Here is a 27,893-nt window from a genome sequence, read left to right on the forward strand (position 1 = left end):
ATTTAACTCTTTCCCTCCCCAGCTGGTCCACTGGAGCGCTACACAACCAGAGCCAGAGCAGAGGGAGAAGGGGAAAAGCATTTGGAGGAAAAGAAACATCCTCCACGAGCAGCATCGCAGGAGGAGGCAGTAGTTGCTGGGGGAGATAAAGCATATTCAGCATGAGATTACTGCATGAATGATGCTTTGATCACAAAAGCGAAGAGCAAGAAGACAGTTTTAATGGTCTGAAAACGCACGAAAAGCTAACGTGGAAAGCAGCTTTGATACACAAGACAGCGGCACAGTATTTATTTTGCGACCTTTAACAAGTATGGGCAGTGCAGCAACAAGATCATTTGATGGAAAAAACCCAAAATAATCAAAAGGAGACAGAAAAATTAACCCGAGAGCTTTGCGGTGGAGGGAGGAGAGGAGCAGCTGGGGCCGAGAGCGCCTCTGTGCTGACTTCCAGCACGTTGGGGACGGAGCCCAGCAAAGTGCCACATGTCCTCGGTCCCCACTGAGAGCAGCAGGTGCCCAGTAGCTCCTGGGAACAGGCAATGCGGGACATCACTTAGCGAATCCCAAAAGCTAAAGCATGCTTACAGCAAGCGTTCGCAGTTATATCTTCGCAATGCCCACGGAGAACTGCATCTTCCTGAGAGCTTTTACACGGGACACCTTGGAGCTACCAGGGTATAGAAAGAGCGGACGTTGGAAAGGTCTGCAGACTCACAGCAGGCACGGTTACACAGGTCTCCAAACGTGGGAAAACCAGGGGAGAGAGAATATGAAGGTAACTTGAAGGGATGGAGGGGGGCAATGACAACATTTTCTAGGAATTCAGTTTAAGAGAACTTTGAATATTAGAGAAAAACCAAGAGCAAGACACACACACACGATAACTTTTTAAGTCTTCTCTACTAACTGCTTAAATTTGATAAACCAAGGGCTATGGAAATAACTACAAGCTTCCTTTGTGCACCTGCAAAAGGGTGGCGTAGTAGAGGTTGCAAAAGCACCGTCAAGTTTCTGCACAGGGGCACGTGCTCTTACCTCTCCCCAAGAGCACTCCCTGGCCGTTTGCGACTGGTAGCCACTTTTACACCTGTTTTTTCTCACAAGGATGAGGTAAGAAATTCTTCGGTCCACAATAGCTATTTTTGCTTGAAACCTGCAGGAAGAGCATTTGCTGTGTGCCGTTATCCAGCCGAGAGCACAAGTCACCCTCTGGGAGAGAAAAAAACATCCCAAGCAGACCACCAAGGCCAACCCCTACCTTAAACAAGTGGTCTGAGGAAATTGCTGGAAGCTGCTGTCAAATTTGGCTGGAATTTCTCTGCAGTGAACCTCCCGCCTGAAAAAGGAAATGTCCGTGATGAACAGTCGCAAAAAGACAGCGCCCATCAGCTAATTTATGCACTATGAATAATTCAGCCACGTCTATTTAAAAACTTCAGCTAAATAAAAAAAAAAAAAACAAAAAAACCAACAAACCAACACATTGGAGAGATCATCTGGAGGTGAAGAGGAGTGCCAGCCACCCCAGAGGTCTCTCCCTCTTTCTGTGCCTGCGATCTCCTGAACTGCACCAGCCGAATCCAGAGGTTGAAAGGAGAGGAAGAAAGAGGCAGCAGAGAGAGGAGTCCAGGAGACAAAAGCAAAAGACCTCCTGCCACCCATACGAGCTTCCCAACATGCACCTTTCTATGGTGGACATCAGATTTTTGGTTGTTTCAGTTAAGACCTAGCTTCTCCTCCTCCTGCCGGCTCTGTGGTGCTCTGCCCCAGCCCCTTCACGTGCCAGTCAGCCTAAGCGAGGATTAAAACCCCAGGAGAAGTCTGAGCTCAAACCATCAGCTGCTCTCCCTGGTAGTGATGCTCCGAACGGTGGTTTTCGGCAGCAGAGACCCGGCCAGGTGGGGTTACCCCCCATGCCCTGAGCTGCAGGTAGAGTTTAACTCCCTGTGCTCTCCCTTCAGGTTCTTCTTGCTCCACGGCGGGAGGAAGGATGCATTTAAAAAGCACACCTATTTTCCATCATTTTCCACCCCCCTATTTCTTTTACAATCATAAAAAAAAAAACTGAAGGGGACCCTGGGATTGAAGGGACTCCCTCACTCCAGCTCCCCACAGTTGCCTTCTGGGGATGTTTAGATGGCTTTCCAAGTGATAACGCAGCAGAGACAGAGGCTTTCCAAGGGATAACGGAGCAGAGACAGCAAAGACCTGGTACTGCTGGAATAAAGAAATACTGCCTCAACATCTCCCACTGAAGCGCTTTTGCAAGCAGGAAAAAGCCAGAGTGCATCTGAATCCCCAGGACCGCCGGAAACTCATCACAGCAACCAAAATTAAAATGTCTCCCTCTCCCCTGCAGCACACCTGCAACGCGGCGCAGGTGATGGAGGCGGTCGCCTTCACTCATCCGAACTTCGCATTTACGTAACCTCAGAGAAAGCTCTGTGCCTCCATCTTCCTAGGCGGAGCTCCACCTCAGACCACTATAAGCAGGGCTGTCATTTTTCCAGAAAGCTCAGCATTTCTCAAACTAGGGTTTTCAACCTGAAATGGGGTCACAGAACCTTTTTAGCTGGGTTAGCAGCCCTGGGCAACTTTGTGTTTATTCCAGATAATCTGCAAGGCTGAGGAGTTCAGGGTGGAATTCTTCTTGTTGCGGCGAGATGGCCAGTCGAGCATAATTTGATTTGAATTTATCTTTGTTAGCCGGCAAATTCGTCTGCCTCTGCTATTGGCCTGCATTATCATTTCTTCAGGGCTACAAGAAAATATCTGCAAAGCGTTAGGCCGGCAACAAGAAAAAAAAATAAAAAAATCTGTTCCACAGATAGGCGCCTCACCACACTTATCTGGTGCTTGAAACAGTGGGGGCAAGAGTGGGTCAAATGAGGCACAATCGTTTTGTGACCCTAAGAAATGGGGTGAGAGACCTGCAAGGCTGTACCCGCTTCTGCTACACAGTCTGTGGATGCGGAAGGGCTCTGGTTCTTGGCCAAGGCATCCTTTTGCTTCAGGTAACGACGGCACAGAACGGAGGAGCTGCAGCATTAGACCCACCTGCGGTGAGACAAGGCATCGCTTGGGACCAAATGGAGTTCCCGATGCCGCTGGCTGTGGGTTTGGAGTTGCCTGAGCTGCTCCCCATCCCTTTTTCTGGCATTGCAACAGCCGGAGAAGCCTCCCACGCAGCTGGCCTTGCCAGGGACATATTTCACTCTGCTTTAAGTCTCCTTTCTATTGCCACCGTGGTCTCCAGGAGCGTTAGTAGGACAGTGACAGAAGCCTCATACCTATTAAATATATTGAGGGTGAAATGCTTAATAAACCATCACATTTGGAGCCTTCTTTCTCTCTCTCCGGTCGCGTCTATCTTGACTTATTCCTGCTCTACAGAGGAAGTGGCAGGATTTAATAGTCTTTTATTAGTATGTCAGCTTTTAAAATGGTCAAGGCATTATTCATAGGGTAGGTGAAAAAAAAAAAAAAAGGAAATGCAGCACACATAGGAGAAATACTCGTTCCAGCCAATAAAAAGGGTTATGTGCAGCGGTGTGTGCCTGGCCCCTTTCTGTCACATCTGGAGAGGAGCCGTCACGCTTTCCCTCCCAAACCAGCCTCATTTTTACTTCCTTTCCGTGCTTCATGCCCCTGCCGCTCCACGTAGCCGTGCGCTCTGGCTGTTTGGGGATTCCATCCTCCCGAGCAGCAGGAGGGGCACCAGAGCCACCAGCTGTAAGACAACAGCAGGCTTGCACAGGTGCAAATTGAATTCTCAAACGTTTCTGGTAAATGAAGGTCTGGCCCATCTTTACCCCTTTCCCTCTCCATTTCTTTCTTTTAACTGTGCCCGAAAAGCATTTTATTTGAGTATTTTTTCTTTTAAGGCACCCAAAGTCCTTGTTTTCTCCGTTCTTTTGCCACCTGACGCTGTGCCCAGACCTGAAGAGCTGGCTTTCAGGCAGAGGAGTATATTTTTTCCCCACCAAAACGCAACTTCACAGCCTTAGCCTAAGAAAGAACACGCACCAAATAATCCCAAAGCTTTCTTGCTCCACAAGTCACATTTCAAAAGCCCTCCTAGCCTAATTTCTTTTTTGCTTACTACTCTGGAGCAGGTTTTCTTGCCGCAGTGTTAAAGGACCAGAGATGTACAGGGATATTCGAGTCCTCCGCTCGGCCTGTCAAGGGCTGAGCCTGGTGTCCTGGTTCCCACATCTACGCTCAAAAGGGCCAACTAGTTTTTGAAACAAAGCCTCATAGCAAAGGTATGGAATATTTTATCCTAAACAGATCTTCTAGAAAAAGACATATTTATATTAAGCAATGATAACTGAGTGAATGTTTCTTCCCATGCTTGCTCAGAAGGATTAGAGAAATTCATCCTTGCTTCTCCCCTTGTTTAGTTTTCTGATCAATTCCACAATTTTTCTCCACTTTCACATTTGGGGGTTCTGACTTCAGCTGGAAGAGCTGAAAGGCAGCATCTGCTCCCAGGATTTTTCTGGCTCAGGTAGGAAAATCCAGAATAAAACCTGTTCCCGTCACAGTCCCAGCCCAGACACAGGGTGTTCCACGACACAGCCACGTTGCGAGGGGCTCATTAAAAACACAACTTCTGAAACTTGGAGGCTCACCCTTCATTACTGACTGCACCATCCTGGAAGCCTATTACCTTTAATTGGCGCAGAGCTGCATTGAAAACATGGAGCTAGCTCCGCTATAATCCACGCAAGGACTGCCTCTAGATTTTGATGGAGGCAGGTTTTCACCCCAGAGCCTCTTAGAAGCAAATCTTATTTAGGTCAGCAGTGACATTTTCCTTTCTGAAATAGTAGGCCAAATGCCAGCGGAATTGGAGCACATTAGTTTGAGCAGTCAAGGGATTTACTTCACAATACTGTGCATTACACCCCTGTGAACGCTGAAAAAAAAAAAACCTGACCCGCTGTGCTGAACTTCCAACAACTTATTCATCAGCACTGGTTGAACATCAGAGTTTCCACTCCAGAGGAAACCCAGGTTACTGTTAAAAGAAATCCCCTTTAGCCCTAATTTGGAACAAAGCCCCACACTAAGGTTTCCCATCAAAAGTCTCAATTCAGTAACAGACATGCCAGCTCTCACAGCTGTCAGAATATGTACGAGAAGACCTTATAGAGTCCAAACAGAGAGCTCAGCTGTCAAAAAGTTGCATTGCAGTATAAATCAAGGTGGTTTTATGATGCATTTTCATGCAAACAAATGCACCAGCTTAAATGGGGAAAAGCCCTGCCCCAGGAGAGCCTCGGCATTCAGCACACGCTGCTGCCCTCTAGGAAGGGAGGGTGATGGTTCTTCAAAGCCCTAAAGAATTGAGGTTCCAGGGGATTCAATGACTTGCTCAACAAGAGAAGCCTGATGAGTGATAAAACAGACAATAAAAGGCTTTTTTTTTTTTTTTACCCCCAAAGCTAGAGAAATCCCGCATCCCTCAAGGTCTTTATGGGCATTAGGCCACCCTATTGTCCACAGGACTTGTTATTTTTAATTCAAGAGGGTCTTAACTTGGCCCAGGGACTGCACACCCAAACAGCTTTGTTCCCATCCTCCAGCCCCAAGGAATTAGTGCAGGTACTTTTAGGAGCAGTTGTAACCAAGGAACTCCCAGGATCTCAGCACGGCTTGTACCTACCCTTCCTCCTCAGCCAGCGTCCGTGCTCCTCTCTTTGCCACCTTCTGCAGCAATGCCACTCAGACACCACGTCAAGGCTGCGGACATCCGCTGCCTCTCCCTCTGCTCTTCAGTGACAACCTGACAAACCCTCGCTCCGACAGTCAGGCGAGATTTACAGCTTGTCAGACACTGCAGTTGTCCAAGCAGAGCCTCCTGGAAACGGGGAGGCGGTGGGGAGACCAGAATCATTAAGTGATAAGTGATTGTACAACGCTGGAATCATGCTGGGATCCCAATATTTTCGCAACTACTTGTACATACGCACACACCCCCCTTGACAGACACAGGGTGTGATTCCCAATATCCACACACAACTCCAGGGCCCACAAACGGATAATAAGGAAATGCTTCAAAACCAAGCGGACTCGAATAAGAGCAAACATCAAGCTCCTGCATAAACCGAAGTTACTGACAGCAATTGATCAATCCATGTCGCTTTATTAGCATAGCCTGACTGCAGGTTCCTTCCCAACAGCATCTTGAATCAATAGCTTAATTGCCTTCCTGGCTTGTTTTGCTTCTGGTTAAATTCACTGATTAGTCCTGCAGACGAAGGGAGGTCGCTCAGCTGAACGAGTTAAACCTTCACAGACCGATGGGGAGGTCCCCCTGGATTTTCACGTCCGAGCTCGGCAGGAAGGCAGTCGGCAGCTGGCTCGGCGAGATGTGCCATGGGAACACCCTGGCCCCGCAGCGCCCTGGGAATTGTCACTGCAGCATCATTTGCTGGGAAAGGAGGGCGGCCAAGGTAGGTTTGCACAGACATATACCTGCCTGAAGACACACTGACAGGTAACACGTCCTCTGATGTAGGTGTTCCCCACACCTTTTTGTCACTGCTTCTCCACCGTCTTTTCTTCCCTATTCAATCCTTGCTCTTGGAAACAGCCTGGCACGCTCCGATTACACTTGTTCTCAAGTAATGATCTTTAAATATCGATCACCATCACCAATAGGTCAAAAATGGGAAATAAGCCATCTAAAGCAAATACTGCCTGTAACTCAAACATGACAGATTTGAGGGGCCTTTTTGGGCCACACACTGGATCCTCTGTTAAGACAGCTCTTTCCCAATAAGACACCTTGCTTCAGATGTGTCATAAATCCTAGGAATAAGATGTCCCCAGTAGACAACTTCTATTACGTCTTTGTAATTCTTTAGAAGGTGGCAATGCTTTTGTGCCTCTCTCCTAAGTATTAGTCTCCTGGAGAGACTAGAAGAGCTATTTTTTAAGCGTGACCTGCAAAGTAAAGACAGGCTTTGAGTCTTCTTGTTACTTAGATCCAGAGAATAGGTAAGGAACTGGGCTGTTTGCTTTTCCTACATGGGGCTAACGCAGGTGCGCAGATTTATGGTACCTGAGGATATAGCTTTTGATTCCTGGAAGACTACAGAAAGGACAAGAGAAGGTAGATTTACGATTTCCAGTTACCAAGGAATTGTAACCTATTAGCCGTTAATCACAGAAAGTTAAGTGGCAAAGGAGATTTTGGCTGACTCGGAGAACATTTGTACAATGTTAGGGAGGTGATACATGTAGGAACAGACTCACCAGGGTGGACGTGATAAAGCTTAATGTCTCTAATGTCCAAGGTGAAAAACAAGGCAGAGAAAAAGAGGTGACAATCCAAAGCAATAGCTCACAAATCAGCCATTTCTTAAGTGGCTCAGCAGGGGCTGTGATGATGGGGTTGACAGGCAGGGACACTTTTCATTGATCAGACTTTACAACAACTCCTAACGGCAGCATGATCTCATCACCCCCAACAAGGCCCTGTGGCACTGCGGACAGGGGTCCCAAATTGTGGCCGAGGCATCACGAATGGTCCACCAGCCACTTCAAAGAGTCAGACAGCCCAGCGCGAGTCAGCACCTTTGGCGTTAACAGATCTGCATCCACGCAGCGGTGCAGGAAGAGCTTTACGCCTGTAATTGCTCCACCGCAACCACAGAGAAACTTCTTGCACCTACAGCAGCCTCCGCACCCCTGAGCTGCTGACTGGTGAGGCAGGGGAAGATGAAGCTGGGAGAACCAGGCATCTTCTCTGGACATCAAGGACAATGAGAAAAGGACCACAAAGCTGCCTTTTTCTTTTTGATCTCTATCTCTGATCACTATCAGAGAAATTCCTAGCCGTGCCAGTCGCAGGTGGAGGAAGGATTTTCAGCACGAAATGAGCTTAGTTACCCATCTGAGATGAAGTTTTTTCCAGACAGGAGACACGTACTTGTCTGCATGTCATCTAACTTGTATTTAAAGCCTATTCTGAGGGCATTTTATTTCAAGAGGGTTTAAACTCACACACTGCACTGGAGAGTATTTCATCCTTGAAATACTCCTCCTAGACAGGAAAGTTTTCCTACCAAAGGTTACAAGAAAGCAGCTTCTGACATTTAATCATGGTGATTTGCTTCAGCAGCCTGGTATAAAGTACCACTCAGCATAAATAAAGACATCAATCTGGCTGAAGTTTCCCCAACCACTCCTATTTCACAGGGCTAACGATGAGTAATGCTCTTATCTTGACTCTGGCTGAAGCATCTCATGGACAAGATGGTCCTTATGGTGATTTGGGGGCTTTCTGCGCAGGCAGCAAGAGAAGCATCCAATCCCTCCTAAAACCAGCAAGGGGCAAGACTTTGCTCCTGCATGAGGGCAGTCACAGCCCTGAGCTGGGCAGAGCTGCCCACGAGGCAGGAGCTCGCGTCCATCACAAGCTGTAAGGTGGCCCAGCAGCCCTGTGAAGCCAGCGGCAAGTCACATCTTGGGGCCTGGAACTAGATGATCTTTACCTGAACTCCTCCAGCACAAAGCCCCGTTACCAAATGAGCTCCCATGCTCAACACCTGCAGGCCACGACGCACCATTAACTCTCGGGCTCCAGGAGGGGATCAATAAGCAGCACATCTAAGCTACGGCTTTACCAAGAAAAGGAGACAACGGTAAGGAGCAACTCAAAGACTCTCTGCTCTCTTTGGGCACCCACCTAAGGCTCTCAGCAACACAAAAATCAGTTTGGCGGAAGAGAATGAGGGGTAAAAAGGGGATTTTTCTGCTGCTCCTTTCAAAATCACAGCACCTTCCTGAGCTCATAGTAAACCCGTACCTCATTATAAGAGAAGACATAAGCACCACCTTCTCTACCACATTTCCATGACCTTTTCATGCAAAAAAAAAAAGCCTGTTGTTTTTATTAGGTGTATTAGATGCCAACGTGCATCCTTGACATGGGCCAGGAGTCGCCTCAGCCAAACGCAATCTAACAGCAGCACCGCATCTCCCAGGACCGCGGTGTTCGTACAACGCTGCTCTTATGCTATACAAGGTCACCACTTGATGGTCTCAGGTGAGATAAATCTGTGTGGATTTAGGGTTGCCATTTTCAGCTGGAAAGACTGTGGCAAGGGGGGAAACATGACTGCAGCAAGAGCATCCTGAGAGATTCCGGACTGGCAGAACAGAACGACATACGTAAATCTGTTTCAATGGAAGATACCTCAGTATTTGAATAAATTTAATATCAAACTAACTCCGATTTTGGAACAAGCCCAATTAGCAAGTGAGTTCACATGCTCAGGCCCATAGAGCATGGTGTACCTTTAGCAGCATTGCCAAGGTTCGCTACCAGCGCCTTGTGGCTTTGAAGATTGCTCCGAAGGCTACTGTTTACCCTAAAGAGTAAAACACCCAGGACAGGTCACTAAAATTGCAGGCAGGATGGTGCTCATGACATGCCAGCTGGCCTCTGAGCTTTGATTTCTTCATGAGTGAGATGCACTCCTCCTGCGATCCCTGCTTTTCCCCAGGTCAGTCACGGGAGCCTCCATCCACCCCCCCAATTTAAGTGCATGCAAAATATCAGAGTTTTGTCCACCTAGCAAACTGTGAGGATCCCAGAGAAGCAAGAACATTAAACCACTCGCGATCTGTAGTTTTACTGCAGAACCCAGGCTCTTTAGATCAGAGCGTTTACAGTCTGCCACCCACCAAAAGACACATTAACTGACGGTCACAAGCAACGCTGGTAGGGACACCAGCCAGCTCTGCAGGGCTTGACTCCGGAGACACTTGTCATTGCAGAGATTCGGACACGCTTCTCTGCTGCCCCCAACTGATGGTGTGTGAACGAGAAAGACCAATAGCCTTGTGATAAGGCACCTTAAAAAACACCAAATAGCTACCCAAGGGATGTGCTGGAACGCGTGAAGCGGCTGACTCGGCCTCTGACTATCCCAGTAGAAGCTGAATACAGACATTGAGCACAAGGTTGAGGTATTTCAAAAGTCAGTTCCCATAGGATTACAAAGCACAGAGAGGAGCATGGAGGACCCACAGAGCCCAGGTGATGTTCCCAAAGAGATCTTTGGTTGCCCAGAGGACAGGTGGGTTGGGCCCTACCTGAGAAGAGCCCCTCATGCTGCCATGCTTCATTTCACAGCTGGGAGAAACCAGTCATGAGCAGGTGGGTTGGACTCTCAGAGAAGCACCATTTAAAACATGTCGGAGTCACCTAGGCAGCAGCCAGCAGTCTGGAGGCCACAGCGCATGATACCAGAGGACTTGTCATTGACCAGAGATGAGTCAACCTGCTGTACCAAGTCCAAAGTGGACACATCTAACGAGACAGGCTGGACTCCTGGGTTAGGATGGCTGTTGTGCTCGTTCCTCCTGCTCAGAGGCACAGGACTCCTCCTGAGCAAGCATTTCTGCAGTGGAAGAGGCATCAGAGCCACCACTTGCTCAGCAGAGGAGAGAGAGCAGCAAAGCATAAATAAAGGATGTCCCAGGAGAGGGTAAGGCGGCTTCGCAGGCAGCAGAGCTCAGCTCCCGGCACGGCTCCTCCACTTCCTCATTTAGGGAAAGAGACAAAAGGTTGCATTCCCCACTCAGCCCCGGAGCAAGAGATAATTAGTAGCTTATTGTTTTAAATCCTAATAAGTGTTCCCCAAACTGACTAGCCGTGTTGGACATAATGTAAATGATTCTGAAGCAAACACGATTTGCAGAATAGTCTAATTAGGTGGCCATGAGAGCAAGAAGCCTGTGCAGCACTCACTGCCAAGGGAGACCTGATTGCACAAACCCCGGAAGATTCTCATGTAATAGCAAAAGCCAATTTCTTTATTTCCTAAATACCCACCAGTGAGCAGCTTACAGACTTCACTTCACCATTTGTGAACCCCAGAGTTAGCTACCTACAAGATTTATTCCCTTCTTTTTTTGAGTGAAGCGGGTGAGAAGAGTCATTTTGGAGTTCACCAAGACACAAGAGCTGCCCAGGTTGCTCCAGCAACCCCCTTGCTCAGCCAGCAGAGGAGGTAGCACAGAACAGAGCTTTGCAGTGGTCCCTGTCAGGGCCGGCACCGAAGAACAGAGCGGTTTCACAGAAACAGCAAGGGCCCCTTCTCTTTGGGGACGGGCTGTTGTAGCTCCCACCCAAGTCCCCAGGTCTAGCAGGGCTCCTGGTTTCTCCAGAAGAGGAAGGGAGGAGGGTTGTGTTTTGATATAAATTGATGCGACAGCTTCTTTCAGGTCTCACCTGGCGGTTTGCGGTACCTTATGTGGGTTTATCTCATCGCTGAGGAGTTCGGGTTGGAGACCTTGCCCTCTCCTGCCCCAAAGGCACAAGAGGGACGGGGGTGGGGGGGGAGTCTGCTTGCCTCAGGCAATAACTCTTTAAATAAAGAGTTCAAACCTATGTTCTTGAGAGCTGCAACAAGCAATTACAGCCTGATTGAAGGTTATTGGTACCCACAGTCTTGGCACAGCTTGTTTTCCGAGGCACCAATGGACAGCAAATAAGTGTTTTGTTACAAATCAAGACTGCCCTAGAAAAGCCAAAGGATGGTCTGCAGCATCCACGGTGTCACTTGGATTAACAGCAGCAAAAGTCTCAGGGGCAGCACAGGACAGAGACGAGATACACTCCCCCCCGTCTGCACGCCCCCCCAGTATGAGGTGGAGTAACCTCAGGCCAGATCTCAAGCTGAGCTCTGACAAGATCAGGCAGACGCTGGGTGCAGCACCGAGTTTACGCTCACATCAGCTTAGGGACACCTGCGTTGCTGCTCAAAGCCCTGCTCTCAACAGGCTGTCAACGTCACAGCGCTCAGGCTGTGCTCTTCGGAGGCAGGGTTGCAGTGGCCACACCACCTCGCAGCGGCTTCGTCGAACCGCGGGTCATTGTTGCGAAGAGATCCCCCTCCATCCCCGCTTACGTCAGTCCATCTCTGCACAGAAATCTCTGGGCGTTGACCCGACCGCAGCACGGCGCTTCCAGTGTGACGGCTTCTCCACTGGGTCCTTTTCCCAGCCAAGGGAGAAGGACCCCAAAAGCAAGAGATAACAGGTCAGGAACGCACAGCGACGTTTCTGCGCTCCCTGCTCCGGTGGGAACACAGCCAGGACAGGGGAGGCAAAAGGAAAAGCATCCTGGAAGGTGACTGAACAGCAAGAGGACACAGTTGTCTGGATTTCAACTGCTTCGGTTTCCTTGCACCCTCCTACAAGAGGGAAATCAGCTGGAGGGGCAGCGCTTTAACCCCGTACGGCAGCTAATCCTGGTAGCTCAGGATCACGGGAAACCGAGCGAGGATGGTGAGAGAGGGCAGGGGGATTTCTCAAGCAGGGCCAGCTTTCTCACGTGGCCGGCCAAGCCCGACGCCAGCCCCGCCGGGCTGCAGACTGACAGTGCTGCAAAGTCAGGGAACTCCCCTCGCAATCACCTATCTGAAACAGAAGTCTCCAACCCCCACAGGAACAGAGTCACGGCTGATCAGAACTCACAGAAAGGAAAAAAAAAAAAAAAAAGGAGCATTTTGCTACGACAATGCTGAACAACCTGCATTTTTCATTCCAGAGCCAGCTTTCCCCAGGGAGCCTCCGACCTTGTGCGCGGGACACTACTGAGCTGGGCGCTGAAGTCCCGACAGCATCCAAGTGACTTTGCAGGACAAAGCCAGATGAAAGCAAACAAGGCTTACGGAAAAGTTACTCGGGCACTTCTGAGAATATATCCATCCCAGCAACTGTAAGGTGCCTGGTCTTTGTGCTCCCTTCTGCCTAAAATATTTATGTGCTAATAACGGTGAAGCCAGAGGAGCCTTTGAGGTCGCTTAGGGAGGTAAACTCCTCACTGTGACTGAAATAGCTGAGACAGCGAGTAAGCCCGAAATGATCAAGAGCAATTAGGACATGCCTGTACTACATAACATTTACTTGTTAGCCTACAAGAGTCCAAAAAGCAAAACAAAGGGGGTTTGCTAATTCTTTCCTACTCCATTACCCTTGCAACCGGGAAAGCATATTAAACACCTCTGCTTTGCTCGCTGCTTCCTGTGTGTTCAGTTCAGCTCTCCCTTGTCTCGATAGCTTAAAAGCTGCTTTTTCCCTTTAAAAGCCAACTTGCCTGCCAGGTAGCTTCTCTTAATCTCTCGGTCTTGGCTAGAAGCCTCTCTAGGCTGCTGAAAGAGATAGCTACTTACCCTTTGTTCTTGCGACAAGAAAAGCCTCAGCTATAAAATCGTTCCAGATTCCTTTGTAGTCTGAGAGACTCTAAAATGGAAAGAATAAAACCCCCACGTATCAGGCTAACAGATTAATAGCTACTAAGGCTAGTGGTTAGACCAGTTTATAACAGTGCCACACCTCTCTACAAAGCAAGCCTTCTCCAGACCAGATAGCTATGAGACCTGATAACAGAGTCATTGACCTTGGCCAACAATCCTTACATCCTTCCTCGTGTCAGTGGTCAGCTGGAGAAAGAAATCGGAGACTAAACTGATAATTCCAGCCGTGGTTCTTCCCCCTGGGCTGATGGAGGAGGTTGCCAGGAGCAGAGCCAGCTCAGGAGCCAAGGACTACAGTCCCCAGCATCCTCCATGAGCAGGCAGACCATCATGGACATCCTACCAGAAAGGACAGAAGCAGCGTGCCCATACTGGTCCATGTTGGTCTAGGGCTGTTGTTTTCTTTCTCAAGGTTCTCTACACCCTGCAGTTACACACAGCTCGTCACCTAAAACAGATGCACGCCGCTCCCATGAAAGCGGCGCTCATTTCTACAAGCTGAGAACTGTCCCCAGGAGTTGCAAGCAAAACTAACATCCGAGCTACCAGTCACTTCAGTGCAAGCAGAGATTTTTGTAATGAAGTTCTCTGTAGCTTATGTGGAATTGCTTCACAAAGCCTTTTTCAAAATCATTTGTAGAGAGCATTCACCATGGTGAGCGTGAAGAGGCACGTCTCCCCTCCCCGCATCCTCGCAATGCTGGTTTCTTCCCTGGAAAGCAACCCACCGTCCAGCTACTGACATACCAGGGGGATCTCGGCCCTCCTGGCATAGAGCTCTGCACGCCTCTTGTGCGGCAAGAGGAGGCTGCATGAAAACCCTCTCACGCATCTCGACAGCGTGAGTCGGAGACAGTCCCCAAAGGAAAGAAGCCCCAGCCAGCTGCAGTGAGCTCTTCACAGCCCCGGAACAGATGTGCTGGATCTTCGTTCCTCAAGTAGGGCTGCGAACTGCGTATGACTCCGACTGCGGTCGCTTTTCAGAAAAAGCCTTCCCGAGAACAATTCTTCAGGTTCAACCTCAGTTCAGCGCGCACCAATTTCTGAAAGCATCATTTGCTCTTCTGCTGCGCTGTTATGCATCATCAGGGTCTCCGCCACTGCGCCGTTCTCCCCGGAGCTGCTCCTGCCCAAGTCGCGGGGACACATGGCTCTTCTCCCTATGCCTTGGGAAGCGGCTTGCTCTTCTCCAGCAGCCGGAGTGTGCCGTCTATCCGATCCGCTACTGCTCCATTTACAACTGCAAAACATTTCTTCTGGTTTCTGCAGCAGAATAGCTTTAGAGAGAGTTTAGCAGAGTTTAACGAAGTTCTCTCTGCTGAGGAGCAAGCCTGCTCCTGGGCTAAACAGCACAGTGTCCTCATCTCATGGGAACTGACAAATGCCACAGGTAAGAGGCTGCTGTAACCGCTAGAGACGCAGCAGAATATTTTCTAAAGGCACCGAAATGTTTTTGGAAGGGATGGCAGTCTTAGGCAATCTGTCACGCCAGTGCAGTCAGAGCAATCCCCGTGGTTACGTTTCACTCACTCCAGGCAGCTGAAGCAACAGGTAGACGCTAGTGTCACTGCATGCTACGGCAAGTGACACTTGGGTGTCTTTCTACTCTGCTCTTACACCCCTGATTTCGCCTTGGTTACCAACCTCTTTGCAATAGACGCTGGATCAATGGCTAGCGAGGCCCAAGCAGGCAGCACCCATCCAGGTTTGGAATCTGGAGCAGTGGGTTAAGTTTAAGCGTCATGGTATCCCCCACCGCACAGGTAGTTCTCTTTGTGTTCAGCTGATATCAGAAGCCTTTGAAGTGCGTATGTGCCTGTGGTCCTGGAGAAAGTCTCCAGCGAAGCAGTTTGCTACAAACACTCAGCTACTTAAAAAAATTTATATATGCTAGGGAAAGATTAGACTTCATTTAGCACTTTCTCTACCTTTAAACCTCATTTAATGCAGCATTAAGCTCCAGCTGCAGCAAATTGGTTCTAAAGTTGTAAAGGAGAAAGACTCTTGAAACAGCAAGATGGTTCAGTAAGGAGAGAAGACTGATTGCTCATTGGTTTCTAGACTGTGTTTTAGTAGTGGGAAACTAAAGGATGTCTGAGATCCTCGGTTCAAAAAACAGGATACTGTTCCCAAACTAGGGAGCATCAAGACGACACAGGCACCTAGAACAGCTTTAAAGGGTCAAAGGGTGAGGTAAGAACAGCCTGTCTAACATACTACAGAAGAGGCATTCAGACAGCACCTGGGTACCTTCTCATGAGAGACAAGTTCACATTTGAAGGAAGAAGCATCGTATTATTTGCCACCACTGATGAGTCTTTGTGCAATGGCCAGAGGGGTTTTCCCAAGCGGCAAGGGAAGGGAAGGAGCGCCAGGACTGCACCTTGCTCTGCTGATGGCAGACAGGGGTGCTCATGACCAGTGCTCAGAGCGGGAGGGTTTTGGCGCAGCCCCCTCAGGGCCAACGGGGTCGCACGAGAGGCTGGGAAAGGCATTAGAGGTGCGTGAACTCCATTAGCAGGAACACTGAACTCCTCTGCTGCTCCAAGCCCCGCCGGCATTGTCCCAGAAGAACATCCTGGGGGAATTTTGGAGCACAGCAGACCACTGTCAAGAGAAGAGCCTGATAATAGAAACCTGCTTCTTTGATGTGCACCGTACGGTGCAATCTGGAGCTGTGCCCCAGCTCCGGTACCCGCTGGGCAGAGAGCACTGGGTCCTCTGCTGGTGAGCGTCTGCAGGAGGTGATGGATGAGAAGCTGCTGGAGCCAGCTAGCCTGGTATGCAGGCGACTGGAGCTGGTCCTTAGCATTTGAAATAGAAGGTCCATAGCTATTGCCAGGCAGCTCAAGTCTCAGGAGACTCCTGTTTTTCTAGTTCTGCCATTGACCTTTTCGGCCATTAACGAAACACACGTCCAGCAGACAGCTCATACATTAGTAGCTTGCACACTTTTAATAAAATTGTTTTTCACAACCAGAACACAGCATGTGTTTTTGCAGCACTAGCCATCGTCAAATATTTACTCTGTTCAAAGAGCCATCAGTGACCTGAACAAAACCATTTTCCAAATGCTGAACAGGAAAATGCACTCCAGTCTCTTTGAGCCTGGTTACATCTGGCTCCAAGTTAGCTGGCAGATAGGAAGAAAACTGGTTGCAAATGCTTAAAAAAAATTTAAGCTTCTCACATTTGTGAGCTCTGTAAGCCAGGAAAACACTCAGAGTGAGGTAAGCAGGGTCCGTTTGTAAAGGCTCTCAGTTTTCAAAGGCACCGAGACAGAAACATGCCCTGGAGAGACACCTAACGTGTTTACACGCCACAAGCAAGATGAGCTCCTACTATTCTTTGTTTGGCCACTTTCCTCCTAGCCACAACCTACAGCCTCCCCGGGCACAGCACAGGGCAGCCAGACACCGCAGCCCACCACCATCTCACCAGTGTTGCAAGAAACATCCGTCTTTATGGTAACGTGCAGAAAACCAGAGGCAAACATGACCACAGGAGTGTTTTATGAAGAACCCCAGCCAATGGATTGGTGCTATACGCACAGCAGCGCTTGGGTACGGCCACCTGACGGGCAGGATTTGTGGAAACCCTGAGTTTCTCAGGCTTGCTGAGGTACCACAGCACGTGTGAACCACAACTGTGGGTGTCCCCAGTGCCTGGCTCCAGCCCAGCTGCAGCGGGAAGCACCAGAGGCAGGTCTAGGAACGGCCAAACTGTGGCCTCTCTCAAGATTCTCACGCCGGAGTGTTTTGGATGTGGATAAAGAAGGGATTTGCAGCGACCCATTTTGCGTGGGAAGCCTGCTGCCACAAAGACCCCCAAATTCCCTTACCAGAGGGCAAGAACTGGAGCATCCCAGACGCAGAGTACTTCTCAGATTTCTTGGCGCAGGTTTGGGGTCCGTAGGTGCACAGAAAGCTCTCACCGTTGAGCCTGTGCACACACCATTAGTATCCCTTGTTTGAGGTCCCCTCTCAGCATTTCATCAAACCTTTTTGAAGGAGGGAAGCAGCCTCACCCAGCCCCAGATCAGAGCCACCTGGGGCTCTAATCCCCTTCCTCCCCACACCTGGGGGTGCTGCAGAGCCAGACCTCCCATCCATGGGCAGCTTTTACAAGCATCTCTTCACCACTCCCTGTTGCACCTTCCCCTCTGGCCATGGAGGTGCCACACCAACCTGGGTTTCCCCTCAGGACACCGTCATCCTCTTCATGCTCTCCTAATTTAAGAGGCAAAACAATGTTTCTTCCCATTAATGCAAAGACACCGGACAAGAACAGGCACTGCTTCTCCAAGGCCGTGAACGTGAAATCCCTCTGCTCCACAGCGCAAGCCAGCCCATAAACAGCCACCTCAGAGGCAACACACCACCTGCAAACCTCCTCCTGCCCCACATGCCATCCCTTATATACCCACCCACCTCTCCCAGCAGCCCACTGGTCCCTGCTCCTGGGAAACCACAGCTCCCACAGTGCCTGACCGGTACGATTTGCAATCCTGATGTCTGGGGACCAGCTCCAACTCGCCCAAGCACCCCTTTCCAGGCAGATATGGGATTTTTTTTTGCAGAGGTCCCCTATTCCTACCTTCCGTATTCCTTCATTTTCATTGAAAGGGTCTTTAACACGTAACACGCACCAAGGAGCTTACCGAAGATCTCAATCACAAAATGGAAAATCAGGGCTCTGCCAGCTGGAGGGAGGAGTTAGCGGACCCTGGAAATAGGTTTATCGTATAAGAATTGTTGTTTATGAGCCCTGGGGTGTCAAGTGTGTGCCTCATTGTGGAAAATTGTTTCTACCATTCACTCAGTTCCAGGAAGTAAATTTCTGTGGTTCAGGAGAAACTAACTGTGGCAAATCCCTAATGTAAGGAAAGCCAGAAAGCTTTTTCTATTCCTAATTATGCCGTGTTTCTAAACTTTCCCCTATGGCATGCAATATTGGAGTTCCTTTAGCAGCTTTTCCCTAAGAAAACGCTAACAAAGGAGGCATTGTTACAGCACTGATGAGTGCTGAAATCACAGTCGCTACCCTGGCTCTGAGCCCACCAGCTACAGCAGATGGGTTGGCTTCTTCCCGCGAGATGCACAGGGCCAGCGTCAGCCTGGTCGGAGAAAATGGGCAGATTTAGAAGAGTTAAATGGGAAACACTGATGGGAGGACCTGCCCATGGACGGTAAATGCTGTGTGTCCCACAGCGCATCAAAAATGTACCAGCAAACTTTGCACTCACCTCTCCCGCTTGTCCTAAATGAATGACTCCACCCTGAGACAGCCAACAGAGGTGAAATCTCACCAAAAAATGGCAAACGTTTTAGTTCAACAAGAATATGCCTGTTCAGTGACAAACGCCCCCCAAAGAAGCCCTCCTCTGTCCTCAAGCGTTAACGTTGGTTCCACATCCATCCCTACGTGCGGGCAACATCTTCTGTGTCGCCGTGCTCGGCCGCCCATGGGATGGAGTCGCTCCTGTATTGATTTCTGTATTGACAGCGTGCAGCCCCTCCAGGCAGTTCTCTCTCGTCATGAGCAGGATAGCTCTGTTACGTCGGTGGCCTGCTCATCTCCAAAGAGAGAAGTTGCTTCCGTGTGGAAAATAAAATACTGCCCATGGGAGACATGCTCAAGAGGTTGGAACAAATTCATTCACGCACCACCAGATCCCTGCAAAACGCCCTGGTTTTATTCTGTGTCGGTGAGTGAAGGAACCGAGTGTTCTCTCTGTACAACTAAGCTGTCACTCAGAACAAAATAATGTTACCAGTGTAGCTCGGAAAACGTTATTAAATGCAGCCAGTTATTCTGTAGATTACATTTTCCGCATCACGCACAAATAATAATGTTAATGCACAAAACCACCCTGAAGTGTAGTCAGAGAGAAAGGGAGCGTTTCCTACCCTAGGAGGGATGACGGGAGAAGCGTGCACAGCCCAGCCAGCTCTTCTCCCTCCAGGGCGTCAGGATGCTCTTTGCTCACCGAGTTCCCAACAAATTACTTCCCTAGGGAGCCTGAGGGAACCGGAGGGACAGAGAGGTGGGTTTGCCGAACGAGCTGGCTGTGCAGAGCCCACCCAGTGGTGTGGGGTCTCCAGCCCTTGGTACATCCCGCTCCCGGCATAATCTCAGCAATTCCAGGGATGTTTAGGGGCACCTGAGCCTTTCCTGAGTGCTAGCCACTCTCCCACTGCATGTCTTATGGCACATACCTGCTTTAAGAAAAGCTTTATTACTAAAAAGGCACAGAGCAGGGTTTTCAAAAGCAGCTACAAATTCCTGGAGCCCGTTCAGTGGGAGCTTGGGATGAAACCCCCTCCATTTGGAGCCTTTCAAAGTCAGAGGATCATCGAATCATAGAAGCCATCCCGCCCCGAGCACCTGTCTGCAGCGGAAGAGGCGGACGGAGGGGGACGGTAGCAGGAAGAGACCCCAGCGATTTCTTCTTGAGCCCCTGCTCAGGCTGGAGCTGTTTTGGCGTTCACTAGAGCAGAGCATCGTGCCATGGGGGTAGGAAGGCCCATAGCCCTGATCTGGGGAAAAGAGAGATTTGCTTTCGATGGCTTTGCACCGTCACCTTGCACGGTGAGCACCTGCGTACCTAAGTCTGGAGGCCAGCGGGGAGTCTGGAGGCCAGCGGGGAGGCTTGAAGCCAAACTTTCCACCATAAATCCATGCTTAAAATACTTTAATGTCAAACAGCGTGATGCAGATCTCAGGCGCTTCTCAGGTTCAAGCAGCGCTTCGGTAGGATGGAGACGTGAAAGTCCATCCCCCCTGCTCAAGCCCTTTCTCTGATCCAGCCCAAAGTGTTAAAATCTTCAAAGGAGAAATCACTTTTCCACTCTTTCTCCCTCCTTCGATTCAGGTCTTTGTTAATATCAGCATGGAAGAGAAATTTGGGATGTTTGCTGAGTTTTATCTCCATTCCAGGCTCATTAGAGTGGGTGAAAAAGGCATTATTGTACGTACGTCTCAGGACTGTTCAAATGCATTTATTTTTTGGCAGGAGATAGGTTTGGAGATTTGTATTTAAATGATGATTTGAGTGGAGCCTGGGTTGAGGAATTCACTGTTTATGAGCAATTTTGTTTTAGTGTTTGCTTATATCAGTGTTGCTATTGCTTTTGTTGGAATCCAGGGAAGGCACAACTCTTCCTAACACCCACCCGTGGTGGGCGCAGGCCAGGGTGGTGCAGGAGGTCTGCTCGCTATGAATTCTTCAGGGTTGAGCATCTGCTTTGAGAGACTTGAGAGCGGCTTGGTGTTTGTGGAAACTTCAGAACACTAAAAATTAGGAGCCTTTTATAGCACCTCAGAATAAACATTTCAAATTAACAGTCAAGCTGTGTGAAAAAAAAAAAAAAATAAAAAAAAAATCCCTGCTGCTGCTGGCCTATCCGATCCTATCAGCTCCACTGAAATCTCCACTGGGAAATGGCAGGAATATAAAAAGAGAAAACAAATTTCAGGGCAGCCCCAGGCGTTTTGTTTTAATTGAAAATATTGAAACAAGATGTTTCAGCCTTGTTCATTACTCATTTTTATATGTATTTGTAACTTCATTCTCAGCTGAGATGAACAACAACCGTTGAAAGAGCAGAAATCCCTCCTGGAAGGTGCTTCCTCCGTCAGCTCCCAACAACCAGGCAGTGACGACAATTCGGGCCTTGGCAGCTCCTTAGAAATACTCGTGGAGGTGAAAGCCCCTTCCTGGTGATTAAAATATACCTGGTTTATTCTGGGTTTGCATCAGACAACAAGTACACGCAGCACTTGCTTCCACGGGATGGGAAGATGCATGAACCCACCTGCTTGTGATCGGGTGTAGATACGTTCAATTTCCTGAAATAAAACAGCTTACGATAAATCATGGCCTTGCCCCAAATGGGCACGCTTTCTTGCAGAGTGACTTACTTTCGTTCGTCTCTTAAAGAAATAAATTGGAATAAGCTACAAGGTTTAACAGGATCATACTGAACGAGCATCTTAAAATGAATCCTTGCAAATCTGAGTGGGGACAAGCAGCTTTTCTCCTTCTCGTAAAACTCCGTCATTTTACGTGGCCTGAGCTTGGTGCCCCGGGTTTGAGCTGCTGCTGCCGGGGGGGACGGAACGGTGCCCGGCTGGAGCTGCGGGAGGGAGATCAGTCCATCACGTACCTGCACGACTCCGGATGAGCAATTGAAATTCCTCCATTGTACATAATTCACTTATAAGTATTTGTAGAAGGGAGGAGGGAGGTGGAAATGTCATTATCCTGCTTAATGACTCAACCACGGAGCCCTCCTGGGCATTTCTCTTTCTTTCTCTATCTTTTTTTTTTTTTTTTAATAAACAAAAAATGTGCTTGATTGTGAAATTTAAATATTTAACAACATTTACTTGCACAGCATTTTGCAGCTGACTTTTCAACCTCCTTCTCTATTTCCATTTTAATTTTGTTTGCTGTTTCAGAGGAGCACTAATCCTTCCGTAACGTCCCCTCCTGGCTTCTCCTCCCTGTCTCCCTTCCCCCTCTGCACTATTTGGAGGGTGCAGGAATGGCCCAGGTGTCTCTGTGTTTTTCCAAACTCACTTCCCTATACAGGTTCTTCCCTATAACGAAAGGATTTCCAGGCACATTAGTCAGTTAAGATAATCCCAGGCTGCCACTGTCCAACTGTATGTAGAAAAGGAGAGAAAAAGCATTAATAACTCCTGTGTTCCTCTTAGCCCAGACACCATATCTGGATTTCAGACTTTCCCAAAGTCCGTATATGTTGCCTTCTCTTGCAAAGCCATCAAATGGCAGCATCTGGATGGGGCACGTGGGAGGTAGAAGAAGGACAATGGACCCGAGCCCCCGGTGCCATATGGTACCCAAGGCAGCGATGGTTCTCCCCATTGACGGCGGAGAACTTCCCCTCGATTTTCTTGACAGGAACTGAGAGCGCTCTCAGTCACTCTGCTGCCTGCCCTAATGATTTACGCCTTAAGCTGGTCCAGGCAAGGGGTTGTGTTTGCAAAGCGCTTGACACTACAGAGTCTCAGTCACGCCCAAGGTGCTGCAGGTCCTACTGCGGGCAGGATTTTAGGTGCTACTATAATAACCCCAAATAAATATAGTAATGCAGTATTCCTTGACAGCCATTTCACTTTAAAAGAAAAAAGAGAGAAAAAGAAGGCATCGGGTTTCTCTGGCTTCTGAGAGCATTTGACTAGAAGGCCTGAAAGGATCACCTGCCCGTGGTAATTTGCTTGTGGGACTTGGTAATCGAAATATTGACCAGATTTAGGTGAGAAACTTGCAGCTGGTATTTGGTTCTCCGAACAATTTTTCAAGCGTGAGTGTTTTCAGCAAATCTCCTGTAATCTCCACAGCCGAGCTTCTCCCCGTGGAGCAGGACCTGTGGGAGACACATCTCGTTTAGGTTATGTTGGAAGACCTGAACACTTTCCCCAGCTGGGAATTCTCCTGCCCTTTGGGAAAGTCCCCATGCATGAGCTGAATTCCCCCATTACAGATGACCATCTCCATGGAACAGGTTGCCCAGAGAGGTGGTGGAGGCCCTATCCCTGGAGACATTCAAGGTCGGGCTTGATGAGGCTCTGAGCAATCTGCTCTAGTTAAAGATGTCCCTGCTGACTGCAGGGGGGTTGGACTAGATGGCCTTTGAAGGTCCCTTCCAACCCAACACATTCCATGATTCTATGGTTCTATGAACCTGCGCCACTACACACAACACATGCACATACACGGTGATGGGTATTGCTAACGGTGGTCTGTCCCTGTGTCACTGGGAAAGTGTGGGAGCAGGAGTTCAGCCCTTTGAACCTGCTGGCAGGATTAGACCCTCAACTTGCAGCCTCACGTCTCATTGAGAGGCAGATCAAGCTGGGAAGGGTCCTGGAGAAAGGCTGAAAAGTTGGTGATGAGCATCAAGGGGCAAGAGAAATGTCCTTCCTCCTCAGTATAGCAATTTATCTCTCATCGGATCCTTTTTGACCTCTAAAAGGCATATTTTGTACTGTACAGTCCTGCTTTTGCCATGGCAAGTTTTATACGTGTTGTCTCAGAGGAAAATAAATGTCTGTTCAGTTTGCTGATCTCCACTGAGTTTTACAGGGTGAGCATTTGAAACTCAGCCACGGTGACATGAATGCAAAGCGTGTTAAAAAAGATAACAGAAAGGGAAGCAGTTGAGGGTTTATTTAAGGAATACATTAACGTTTACTCTTAATATTATTTTTATTAAAGAAGTGTCAGTACAATTCATCCAAAGTCCTTGCCACTTTTTAACAGACGGAGGAGGATGTGTAATAACGTTAGAGGACCTTGGAGGTGGATCATTTTTGTGTTCAAACAAAACGAAGAAAGAAGCAAATGAATTTTTGTGCATTGTGTTCTTTTCTAATCCCTCCAGTTAATTACTTTTGTGGCCAGAGTGGCTTGCACAGAATGGGTTTCACTATCATTTTCAAAGCCACTGGAGGTGCTCAGCAGTTGTGTTCAGGAAAGGTTTATTGGGTATAAAAACAAGCCACAAAATGTTACTTCTTAAAAATGCAAGCCTCTTCTTTCCCCTTGGGAAAGGAAGCAAGAGAAGGGATATTACTATGAGTAATGGGATGGAATTGGGGAAGGAGAGAAATCATACTGAATATCAAGAATAGCTTTTTAACAAAGAGACGTACCAGGCTGAGGAACACCTTCCTGGGGGAATAATAAATAAACCATTGTCATCGTAAGTGCACTTAAGCAGGGCTTTTCTACCGCATGTCTCAGCGGGCTCCAGAGAAGGACGGAAGCACTGTTTCTGTTCTACTGGTGGGGAAACTGAGGCGCAGAGGGTCGCCCAAGGTCAGAGTGGGCAATGAACCTGGAATCCTGGTAGCCTGAAACCTCGAGATTGAAGTGGTTGTTGGCAAGCAAACTAAGGGCAATGCATAGAGACTGGGTGGTTTTCAGGCAGAGGGACAGTCATTACTCTCCCCAGGCTGCCAAAATACTGTCCATGCATTAGCCTGGAGCCAAGAACCCACAAACAGCAAAGGCTGTGAATACTAAAGGGCCAGTTCAGCATCACCAAGTGCCTTCTTGTTGGTATTAAAGTCATGTAAAGCGGCTGCAAAACCACCCTTCCTACCAGTGTTTTACCTCCACTGCTTTCTCTTGCCCTGTGTAGGTGTAAATGGCTGTACAAGCCATCGGGTTACAAAAAGAGACTGGAGAAAATCTGCCTCTGAAGGATTATTTATTAATTTTAAATGCAGTCCTCCCACATCACAGCAGAGGTACGGTGCTCTCCTCGCAAAAGGGTGGATGAAATTCCTGGCCGTGGCAGGTTTCAGCAAAAATCTCTTCTGTACTAAAGAGCTGGGGGCGAATGAAAGGTGCTTCATCTTGCCAACGGTGCAGACTCTTTGGTGGGAGTCACAAGGATCATTAGCTTGGCATTTTTAGACTTGTTATATCTGCAAGTGAGCCTTTTCTTCCCTGAGTCTTAGTTTAAGGCCAAATGTCCTCAGCTGGTGTGAATCAGCTGTGCGATGGGCTGCCTTCGCACGGCGCTACGCTGTCTGGGGGTCTGCACGTGGTGACGTCTCGGCGTCCTCTTCCGATGGGAAGGCAGCGGAGGATCAGCTCCTCTTCTTCATCTCATTTCTGCAGCTGTCGGAGTGTGTTACTCTTCACATTTAAGAGAGGCCAGAGAGTACCCGTGAAGGGGGCATTTATGTCATGAATATATTTTGATCACAGCTGTCCCGCTGCAGAGTCTTCCTGACTGGGACGTGAGTGCCAGGATACTCCAGTGCACGTGAAGACCTGATGTTCAAGGGCTCCACACCAGCACGATGCCATGGGGGATGTACTGGAAGGCAGTGCTGGAGGTATCTCAAGGTTACCCGGGCCTCTTCTTAAAGTTAACGAAAAAAATGCACGGGAAGGACTGGGAAGGAAAGCAGCGCTTTCAAGGACTTTGTGGGCATCTGTCAAAAAAAACCAGGTTTGGCTTTCTGATCAAAGTCTGCAAGACAGAAGTGAGATGTCCGAATGCTACAAGGATGGGAGAGGTTGTATCGTTGCCTGAACATCCTCCACGTCCTCCCACTGCTTTTCTTCTGGGCCCGGCACGTGAAGACATTGCTTTGCCCTCGAAGGCAGACTGGGAGAGCAAAGCACTGGCCACAGCGTTTGCACCGTGCTGCTTCCTCACCAGCCAGCGTTCCCAGTGGCTCTGGTTTGGACACCTTGCAAAGGCTACTTTAAATTTTCACCGTATTTTCATTTGCAGGCTCAGGTTCGGGCTGGGATATTTCTTTTTCTCTGTGCAATTTGATACTTGTATTGTTGTTATATTGCAAGAAACTTTATCTCCTCACCACAAGCGGGCCCTTGGGAATGGCTCCTTTGGTTGCCAGAGGTATTTCCACTCATTCCTGGCCTTTGTGCTCGCGTTTCAGCCAAGGCTCTGTTCCCTCCCGTCATGTGCTCACAGCCCCATTGGAGAGGGAGACATCAAGCCCCATGGTACGGGGGGATCGCAGGGCTCTGAAGAAAGTTACTAAATACAGACATTTAAAAAAATATTCAATGCTGAGTCTATCTATCTGAGCCGTCTTCCCCCTGCAGTTGTTGATGGTCTCTGCCTCCAGCCTCTGTGAGGTCCAACTGGCCCACAATGGTGGTGCAACTTCTGCACCCTCTTTGGTTGCTTCCTTGGGCTCCTCATTGCTACTCCATTAATGTCCAAATGGGCATCGTCAGCCCCCTGGCAGCCCCACAGTTTGGTTTCACGTGTTCCCTTTCCTCTCCAACTGAGCTTCTCAAGTTTTTATCCCTACAGCTGTTGGTAGCACATGGGGTCCTTCTTTAGCTGGGGCTCCTCCTGTGCACAGAGATGGCAAAGGTTGTGTACACGGTGAGAAATGCTGACAGAAACATTTTTACCCATAAAACTCTATCATTTAGGCATATTGGAGGTGCCAAAAGCTTCCTTGGGACTAAAAGACGTTTAAAAGCAACTTGGCAACTGTGTCACTCAACGTGTTGTTTCTGGTCCTCTGGGCATAAAGATGAAAGGTTCAGATTTAGTGACCTTTTATTTCTCACGGTATGTTTTAATCTGGTATTAGGACAGTAGCAACTGAAACGCTAGTTGAAAGTGGAAACTGCTCTAAAGGTCAAACATTCACGACTCCATGCTCAACGCTGACCAAAGATTCATATGAAATTGGGAGCAGAAGCCCCAGATGTCCAATGTCCTGTCCTACAAGCTCCTGCGAGGTCACGCAGCTCGCCATGGAAGGGCTGCCAGATTTTCCGGCAAGCCGTGTCATGAGAGACAAGATCGGAAAAGACGATAATGATGGATATTCATCCAGAGGTTTGAATGATGAGTGTGCGCGTTTCAAACCTGCAGAGCAATTATAGCGATAAAGAAAACAGTGGAACATTAAGCATTTGCTGTGGTATCAGACATAAAAAAAGACATGTTCAGATGCAGCAAAGGCAGGGAGATGATTGTTCGCTATGAATACATTGGAGAGGTAAACATTAGAGACAGTAGTGCTATTTAAGCTAATGGACAATTTTGGCATGAGAACAAATAAGTATAAACTATCTAGAGGCTAAAAGGATGTTTTCATTCTCCACAGAAGGGAATTTCTAGACCAGCCATTCAGTGGTGGGGATAGGGAAAAACAACCGAACCAGACTGATAATGGGGGTTAATATGGGATGCGAAGGGAACTGTCGGACACAGCAACAGGGAGCTGGCTTTCAAGGCCCAGCAGGCTCCTTCCACTCCCATTCCCATATCACAAGGGCACTTAGAGATTCTTGCTTTTATCTGCTTTATATCTCCTTTTCTTCCCCGTGCTCCGGCCCAGCATCCATCCCGCACTCTTTCAGCAGAAAGTTAGTTGTGCCGGAGGCGGCTCCATGCTCCTGGGAACAGCGTTTTCGGTGGCGGGGCATGGACAGCCTTCCCTGGGAGAGGGGACCGGTGGTGCCAGCCGTGCGTGCCAGGCCCTGCTCCTCTCGGCAGCGCGGGCTGTTTGTGCGCACAAGGTTGCCTTGCGGAGAAGTTGAAGGCTCTGTTTAATTCTAGCAGTTTTTTAGAGCGAGAGCTGGAGCAGGTTTGCTTTGCCTTATAGTCAATTCCCAAGGTTTCAAGCTGTGCATAATGTTAACTCCAGTTTTATTAGGCCTTTAAAGTGCATTTTTATAACATTTTGGCTCAAACAAATTTACCAACCATATCACAAAGTAGATAAGGAATAATAAAGTCCCAATTCATACGCAGTTTAAAAATTTGTTCTCTTTTATGGCTAAATCAATGGACAGCCTTTTGAAAAACAATTGTTTCCTCTTGGTAGAGACGATCTCCACTTTGTACAGCTCAGTCCTGACACTGGTGGCATGAACGTGGAGGTCAGATCCTCAGCTGATGCAAATTGGCAGGGTCCGACTGATTTAAATGGAGATTCACCACCTGATAAGACAGCCTTTATGGCTTTCTCTAGGTTATCAGCTCTTTGCTACTCAAATTCCCTTTGTAATTAGTGGGGGGAATTGCTGTTGTTTGCAGCAGAAGCTGGCTCAGGGTGTCAGGT

The 27,893-nt window shown here is 48.6% G+C and overlaps 1 long non-coding RNA gene across 1 annotated transcript; it reads right to left on the reverse strand.

Moving 5' to 3' along the window:
• Positions 1-284: 284 nt before the first annotated feature.
• On the reverse strand, positions 285-17,259 carry LOC141747520 (uncharacterized). Its single transcript, XR_012588751.1, has 4 exons — positions 17,128-17,259; positions 1,262-1,339; positions 1,039-1,156; positions 285-670 (listed from the first exon to the last, which is right to left on the reverse strand). It is a non-coding gene; the product is annotated as an uncharacterized LOC141747520 (long non-coding RNA).
• Positions 17,260-27,893: the final 10,634 nt, after the last annotated feature.

The sequence above is a fragment of the Larus michahellis genome, chromosome 8, assembly GCF_964199755.1.
Source record: "Larus michahellis chromosome 8, bLarMic1.1, whole genome shotgun sequence".
Taxonomy (NCBI): domain Eukaryota; kingdom Metazoa; phylum Chordata; class Aves; order Charadriiformes; family Laridae; genus Larus; species Larus michahellis.